This window comes from Arachis hypogaea, chromosome 2, assembly GCF_003086295.3.
Source record: "Arachis hypogaea cultivar Tifrunner chromosome 2, arahy.Tifrunner.gnm2.J5K5, whole genome shotgun sequence".
NCBI lineage: Eukaryota > Viridiplantae > Streptophyta > Magnoliopsida > Fabales > Fabaceae > Arachis > Arachis hypogaea.
The window spans coordinates 61,462,119-61,471,018 of NC_092037.1; the positions used below are offsets into that span (position 1 = coordinate 61,462,119).

Sequence of the window (8,900 nt, forward strand, 5' to 3'; positions counted from 1 at the left end):
AAGCATGTTTTCAATCATAGCACAAAATCAGGAAGGAAAATGTAAAACATGCGAATTTAATGAATAAGTGTGAGTCTAGTGGATAAAATCCACTCAATTAAGCATAAGATGTACCACGAAATAGTGGTGCATCAGTTAGGTATTATATAAAAAGTTAAACTATTTCAGTATAGACTTAATGAACCTATACTTGGGACAGGCTAACTATTCATACCGAAATTTACATAAGCTTTAAATACATACGTGAAGCAGAAAAATCAGAGCAGAGTAAAGAAACACAGAGAACAGAGTAATCAGAGTAAAGTAAAGAGATAAAAAAGAGTAATATAGATATAGAGGAAAGAGTAATCAGAGAAAAGTATAGAGATACAGAGAAAAGAGTAACCAGAGCAGAATAAAGGGATACAAAGAAAAGAGTTTGTAGAGTTTGTAAAAGTAAAAGCTGTAGAGTTTGTATAGCATGATTGAACAGAGAAAGAAAGAGGTACTGCATAAGAATGTGAAAGTGATGATGAATAATGAGAATGATAATGAATGATGACAATCAGAATGATTATGTAAGAATCTATTGCAGAGAGGTAGTCAGATAGATGGTGGTACGACCACTGAGAGCGCTTCCCTGGGATACTTAGCTATAATGCTATTCTGTAAGTCAGAGAACTCTTACAGAGGTATTGAGAAAACACAGTTAGAATACACTCTTGTAAGTCAAAGGACTCTTACAGTGAGTGTGTGTGTGTGTGTGTGCACTCCTGTAAGTCAATGGACTCTTACAGTGAGTGTGTTGGGCAGATATAAGTTAACTAGCTCCGCCATGCAAGTCAAAGGACTCTTCAGTGGGTTGCTAGTGCCGCCCTGCAAGTCAAAGGACTCTTGCAGTGGTTTGCCTCGCAAGTCAAAGGACTCTTGTGAGGAGCACTGCCAACAGGGAAGCCTTACCTGGTCAAAGGACTATGGATAACATCGGGAGCGGGTATGTAACCGACAAATGAGCTCAGTACCTGCACTAGGGCTAGACATGCATCATACTTGATTGTGCATTTCTTCTGTTATGTTTGTTGTATGAACGTATGCTTTCTTTGTTTGTATTCTATTCTTTGTATTTGTGTTTTATTTTATTGTATTCTTTTGTTTGTGTTTTACTTTCTGTTTTCTCTATTTTCTCTATTTATCTGTATCTTCTATTTACTACTTCACTGTATTCTGCTATTCATCTGCGAGAAAACGCAAAATTAAAGAACTTAACTAATAACCCCGGCCCTACTAAGAACTCTCTAGTTCTTACCCCTTCTCTCTCCCTTCCCCTTCAGGTGGAAGTAAGAGTACCTTACAGTAGTTCGTTGATGATGGTTCTATGGTGCACGAAATTGTGATCATCAATGGAGCCATCAACATGGTACGCTCAATTGCAATCTCAACTCTTTATCACAACTTCGCACAACTAACTAGCAAGTGCACTGGGTCGTGCAAGTAATAAACCTTACGCGAGTAAGGGTCGATCCCACGGAGATTGTTGGTATGGAGCAAGCTATGGTCATCTTGTAAATCTCAGTCAGTCAGATTCAAATGGTTATGGAGGATTAATGATCAAAAGATGAATAAAACATAAAATAAAGATAGAGATACTTATGTAATTCATTGGTGAGAATTTTAGATAAGCGTATGAAGATGCTTTGTCCCTTCCGTCTCTCTGCATTCTTACTGTCTTCATCCAATCCTTCTTACTCCTTTCCATGGCAAGTGGTGCACGAAATCACAATCACACTTTTGTAATTCCGCACAACTAACCAGCAAGTGCACTGGGTCGTCCAAGTAATACCTTACGTGAGTAAGGGTCGATCCCACGAAGATTGTTGGCTTAGAGCAAGCTATGGTTATCTTGTAACTCTTAGTCAGTATATCAATAATTGTTAGATTTAATTGTAGAAAGTAAAAGAACATGAAATAAATACTTGTTTTGCAGTAATGGAGAACAGGTTGAGGTTTTGGAGATGTTCTATCTTCTGAATCTCTGCTTTCCTACTGTCTTCTTCTTCATGCATGCAAGGCTCCTTCCATGGCAAGCTGTATGTTGGGTTTCACCGTTGTCAATGGCTACCTCCCATCCTCTCAGTGAAAATGTTCAACGCGCTCTGTCACAGCACGGCTATTCATCTGTTGGTTCTCGATCATGTTGGAATAGAATCCAGTGATTCTTTTGCGTCTGTCACTAACGCCCCACAATCGCGAGTTTGAAGCTCGTCACAGTCATTCAATCCTTGAATCCTACTCAGACTACCACAGACAAGGTTTAGACCTTCCGGATTCTCAAGAATGCCGCCATCAATTCTAGCTTATGCCACGAAGATTCCGATTAAGGGATCCAAGAGATATCCACTCAATCTAAGGTAGAACGTAGGTGGTTGTCAGGCACACGTTCATAGGTGGGAATGATGATGAGTGTCACGGATCATCACATTCATCAAGATGAGAAACAAGTGATATCTTAGAATGGAAGCAAGCATGATTGAATGAAAAACAGTAGTAATTGCATTAATCCATCAAGACATAGCAGAGCTCCTCACCCCAAACCATGGGGTTTAGAGACTCATGCTGTAGAAGGTACAGTATGAAACGTGTAAAGTGTCATGAGGTGAAGATACAATGTCAAAAGGTCCTACTTATAGTGAACTAGTAACCTAGGATATACAGAAATGAGTAAATGACGTAAAAATCCACTTCCGGGGTCCACTTGGTGTGTGCTTGGGCTGAGCATTAAAGCTTTCATGTGTAGAGACTTTCCCTGGAGTTAAACGCCAGCTTTTGTGCCAGTTTAGGCGTTTAACTCCAACTTTTGTGCCAGTTCCGGCGTTAAACGCCGGGAATTCTGAACCTGATTTGCAACGCCGGTTTGGGTCATCAAATCTCGGGAAAAGTATGGACTATTATATATTTCTGGAAAGCCCAGAATATCTACTTTCCAACGCTATTGAGAACGTGCCAATTAAGCTTCTATTGCTCCAGAAAATCCATTTTGAGTGCCGGGAGGTCAGAATCCAACAGCATCTGCAGTCCTTTTTCAGCCTCTGAATCAGATTTTTGCTCAGGTCCCTCAATTTCAGCCAGAAATTACCTAAAATCACAGAAAAATACACAAACTCATAGTAAAGCCCAGAAAAGTGAATTTTAAATAAAAATTAATAAAAACATACTAAAAACTAACTAAAACGTACTAAAAACACACTAAAAATAGTGCCAAAAAGCGTATAAATTATCCGCTCATCACAACACCAAACTTAAATTGTTGCTTGTCCCCAAGCAACTGAAAATTAATAGGATAAAAAGAAGAGAATATACAATGAATTCCAAAAATATCTATGAAGATTTGTATTAATTAGATGAGCGGGGCTTTTAGCTTTTTGCCTTTGAACAGTTTCGGCATCTCACTTTATCCTTTGAAGTTTAGAATGATTGGCTTCTATAGGAACTCAGAATCCGAATAGTGTTATTGATTCTCCTAGTTAAGTATGATGATTCTTGAACACAGCTACTTTATGAGTCTTGGCCGTGGCCCAAAGCACTCTGTTTTCCAGTATTACCACCGGATACATCCATGCCACAGACACATAACTGGGTGAACCTTTTCAGATTGTGACTCAGGTTTGCTAGAGTCCCCAATTAGAGGTGTCCAGGGTTCTTAAACACACTCTTTTTTCTTTGGATCATGACTTTAACCACTCAATCTCAAGTTTTCACTTGACACCTTCACGCCACAGGCACATGGTTAGGGACAGCTTGGTTTAGCCACTTAGACCAAGATGTTATTCCTGTAGGCCCTCCTATCCACTGATGCTCAAAGCCTTAGATCCTTTTTATTATCCTTGCCTTTTGGTTTAAAGGGATATTGGCTTTTTCTGCTTGCTCTTCTTTTTTTTTTTGAATTCACTGTTTTTTCTTGCTTCAAGAATTATTTTTATGATTTTTCAGATCCTCAGTAACATGTCTCCTTTTTCATCATTCTTTCAAGAGCCAACAATTTTAACATTCATGAACAACAAATTCAAAAGACATATGCACTGTTCAAGCATACATTCAGAAATCAAAAGTATTACCACCACATCAAAATAATTAATCTGTTATAAAATTTGAAATTCATGCAATTCTTCTCTTTTTCAATTAAGAACATTTTTCAATTAAGAAAGGTGATGGATTCATAGGACATTCTTAACTTTAAGGCATAGAGACTAAGACACTAATGATCATAAGACACAAACAGAAATAAAACATAAAGCATAAAGAACAAGGAGATTAAAGAACGGGTCCACCTTAGTGATGGCGGCTTGTTCTTCCTCTTGAAGATCTTATGGAGTGCTTGAGCTCCTCAATGTCTCTTCCTTGCCTTTGTTGCTCCTCTCTCATGATTCTTTGATCTTCTCTAATTTCATGGAGGAGGATAGAATGTTCTTGGGGCTCCATGATGAGCGGATAATTTATACGTCTTTTGGCATTGTTTTTAGTATGTTTTTAGTATGTTTTAGTTAGTTTTTAGTATATTTTTATTAGTTTTTAGTTAAAATTCACTTTTCTGGACTTTACTATGAGTTTGTGTGTTTTTTTGTGATTTCAGGTATTTTCTGACTGAAATTGAGGGACCTGCGCAAAAATCTGATTCAGAGGCTGAAAAGGACCGCTGATGCTGTTGGATTCTGACCTCCCTGCACTCGAAGTAGATACTCTGGAGCTACAGAAGCCCAATTGGCGCGCTCTCAACTGAGTTGGAAAGTAGACATCCTGGGCTTTCCAGCAATATATAATAGTTTATACTTTGCCTGAGATTTGATGGCCCAAACCGGCGTTCCAAATCAGCTCAAAACTGCCTGGCGTTAAACGCCGAAACTGGCACAAGAATGGGAGTTAAACGCCCAAACTGGCACAAAAGCTGGCGTTTAACTCCAAGAGAAGTCTCTACACGAAAATGCTTCAATGCTCAGCCCAAGCACACACCAAGTGGGCCCGGAAGTGGATTTTTATGTCATTTACTCATCCTTGTAAACCCTAGGCTACTAGTTCTCTACAAATAGGACCTTTTACTATTGTATTCTTATCTTGGTAGCTATCTTTAGTCTTATGCTATCTTAGATCATGGGGGCTAGCCTCACGGCCATGCCTAGACCTTGTTCTTATGTATTTTCAACGGTGGAGTTTCTACACACCATAGATTAAGGTGTGGAGCTCTGTTGTACCTCGAGTATTAATGCAATTACTATTGTTCTTCTATTCAATTCAGCTTATTCTTGTTCTAAGATATTCATTTGCACCCAAGAACATGATGAATGTGATGATTATGTGACACTCATCATCATTCTCACTTATGAACGAGTGCCTGACAACCACTTCTGTTCTACACGCAAACAAGGCTTGAATGTTTATCTCTTGGATCCCTTGATCGAAATCTTCATGGTATAAGCTAGAATTGATGGCGGCATTCAAGAGAATCCGGAAGGTCTAAACCTTGTCTGTGGTATTCTGAGTAGGATTCAATGATTGAATAACTGTGACGAGCTTCAAACTCATGAAGGCTGGGCGTTAGTGACAGACGCAAAAGAATCACTGGATTCTATTCCAACCTGATTGAGAACCGACAGATGATTAGCCGTGCCATGACAAGGTGCGTAGAACATTTTCACTGAGAGGATGGGAGGTAGCCATTGATAACGGTGAAACCCTACATACAGCTTGCCATGGAAAGGAGTAAGAAGGATTGGATGAAGACAGTAGGAAAGCAGAGAGACGGAAGGGATAAAGCATCTCCATTCGCTTATCTGAAATTCTCACCAATGAATTACATAAGTATCTCTATCTGTATGCTTTATTCATATATCATCCATAACCATTTGAATCTGCCTGACTAAGATTTACAAGGTGACCATAGCTTGCTTCATACCAACAATCTCCGTGGGATTGATCCTTACTCGCGTAAGGTTTATTACTTGGACGACCTAGTGCACTTGCTGGTTAGTTGTGCGAAGTTGTGATAAAGAGTTGAGATTACAATTGTGCGTACCATGTTGATGGCGCCATTGATGATCACAATTTCGTGCACCAAGTTTTTGGCACCGTTGCCGGGGATTGTTCGAGTTTGGACAACTGACGGTTCATCTTGTTGCTTAGATTAGGTATTTTTCTTCAGAGTTCTTAATAATGAATTCTAGTGTTTCAAGGTGATGTTCTTATCATCACCAAAGCTGATTGATTTTCATCAATTTAGCTCTTGAATGCAATGTCCTGCTGAAGCTTGGCTAGCCATGTCTAATTCCTTTAGACTGAAGCTTTAGACTAACATTGCATGATTCCTGGAATTCTCATTAAGAATTTTGATATCTTTATTTTCTTTTCCACTTAATTTTCGAAAAAACCAAAAAAATTACAAAAAAAACCAAAAATATTTTATGTTTCTTATTGAGACACTAGTCTTATTTTAAGTTTGGTGTCAATTGCATGTTTCTGTTCTTCTTGCATTTTTCATGTGTCTTCGGTGATCCTCAAGTTGTTCTTGATGATTTACTTGCTCTGATCTTTAATTCTCTTATTTTGTGTGTTTTGTTGTTTCTCATATGCATTCTCAACTTGTTAGTGCAATAGTATACAAACTTTTAAGTTTGGTGTCTTGCATGCTTTGTTTATTTGATTTCAGTTGCATTTTGATTATTCCTCATTATTAAAAATCCAAAAAAAAATTTTAATTTGTGTCTTTTCAAGTCAATAATACAGAGAATTGAAGATTCAGAACATACTGCAGAGGAATTACACAAAAAAAGCTGGGCGCTCAAAATGCCCAGTGAAGAAGGAAAACTGGCGTTTAAACGCCAGCCAGGGTGCCTGGCTGGGCGTTTAATGCCCAAAATGGGTGAGTTTTGGGCGTTAAACGCCAGAATGTGCACCATTCTGGGCGTTTAACGCCAGGATGGCACAAGAGGGAAGATTTTGTTTTTAATGCCAATTTTTTTTAAGTTTTCAAAATTTTTCAAAATCAAATCTTTTTCAAATCAAATCTTTTCAATCAAATATTTTTCAAAATCAATTTCTTTCCATTTTCAAAAATACTTGCTAATAATTAATGATTTGATTCAACATTTCAAGTATGTTGCCTTTTCTGTTGAGAAAGGTTTAATGTTTGAATCATATCTTTTCTTGTTAGCCAAGTCATTAATTTTCAAAATCAAATCTTTTTAAATTAGTTTTCAATCATATCTTTTTAATTTCTTATTTCAAAATCTTTTTCAAAAATCACTTGATTTCTCTCCCACTCTTAGTTTTTGAAAATCAATTAATCTTTTTCAAAATGTTTTTAAAATCTTTTTAATTTATTTTCAAAAATTTCTTCCCCTCTTCTCACATCTTTCTATTCATGGACTAACACTGCTCCTCAATGCACAATTCGAACTCCATTTTTCCTTGATAAGTTCAAATTTTCTATCTCTTCCTTCCATTTTTCTTTTCCTCTGACACCTCAAGGAATCTCTATACTGTGACATAGAGGATTCCATATTTTCTTGTTCTTTTCTCTTTCATATGAGCAGAAGCAAAGACAAAAGTATTCTTGTTGAGGCTGACCCTGAACCTGAAAGGACCTTGAAGTAAAAGCTAAGAGAAGCTAAGGCACAAATCTCTGTAGAGGACCTAACAGAAATCTTCAAAGAAGAACCCATGGCAGCCGAAAATAACAACAATGCCAACAATGCAAAGAAGGTGCTGGGTGACTTTACTGCACCTACTCCCGACTTCTATGGGAGAAGCATTTCTATCCCTGCCATTGGAACAAACAACTTTGAGCTTAAGCCTCAATAAGTTTCTCTAATGCAACAGAATTGCAAGTTTCATGGACTTCCATTGGAAGATCCTCATTAGTTTCTAGCTGAGTTCTTGCAAATCTGTGACACTGTCAAAACCAATGGGGTTGACCCTGAGGTCTACAGACTTATGCTATTCCCTTTTGCTGTAAGAGACAGAGCTAGGATATGGTTGGACTCACAACCTAAAGAAAGCCTGAACTCTTGGGAAAAGCTAGTCAATGCCTTCTTGGCAAAGTTCTTTCCACCTCAAAAATTGAGTAAGCTTAGAGTGGAAGTCCAAACCTTCAGACAAAAGGAAGGTGAATCCCTCTATGAAGCTTGGGAAAGATACAAACAATTGATCAGAAAGTGTCCTTCTGACATGCTTTCTGAATGGAGCATCATAGGTATCTTCTATGATGGTCTATCTGAACTGTCCAAGATGTCATTGGATAGTTCTGCTGGAGGCTCTCTTCATCTGAAGAAGACGCCTGCAGAAGCTCAAGAACTGATTGAAATTGTTGCAAATAACCAATTCATGTACACTTCTGAAAGGAATCCTGTGAACAATGGGACGAATCAGAAGAAAGGAGTTCTTGAGATTGATACTCTGAATGCCATATTGGCTCAGAACAAAATATTGACTCAGCAAGTCAATGTGATTTCTCAAAGTCTGTCTGGAATGCAAGCTGCACCAGGCAGTACTAAGGACGCTTCATCTGAAGAAGAAGCTTATGATCCTGAGAGCCCTTCTATGGAAGAGGTGAATTACATGGGAGAACCCTATGGAAACACCTATAATCCTTCATGGAGAAATCATCCAAATCTTTCATGGAAGGATCAACAGAGACCTCAACAAGGTTTCAACAACAATAATGGTGGAAGAAACAGGTTTAGCAATGGCAAGCCTTTTCCATCATCTTCTCAGCAACAGACAGAGAATTCTAAGCAGAGCCACTCTGACTTAGCAACCATGGTCTCTGATCTAATAAAAAACACTCAAAGTTTCATGACTGAAACAAGGTCCTCTGTTAGAAACTTAGAGGCACAAGTGGGTCAGCTGAGTAAGAAAATTACTGAACTCCCTCC

The 8,900-nt window shown here is 38.2% G+C and overlaps 1 non-coding gene across 1 annotated transcript; it reads right to left on the minus strand.

Moving 5' to 3' along the window:
* Positions 1 to 8,091: 8,091 nt before the first annotated feature.
* Positions 8,092 to 8,199, minus strand: LOC112764414 (small nucleolar RNA R71). Its single transcript, XR_003183159.1, has one exon. It is a non-coding gene; the product is annotated as a small nucleolar RNA R71 (small nucleolar RNA).
* Positions 8,200 to 8,900: the final 701 nt, after the last annotated feature.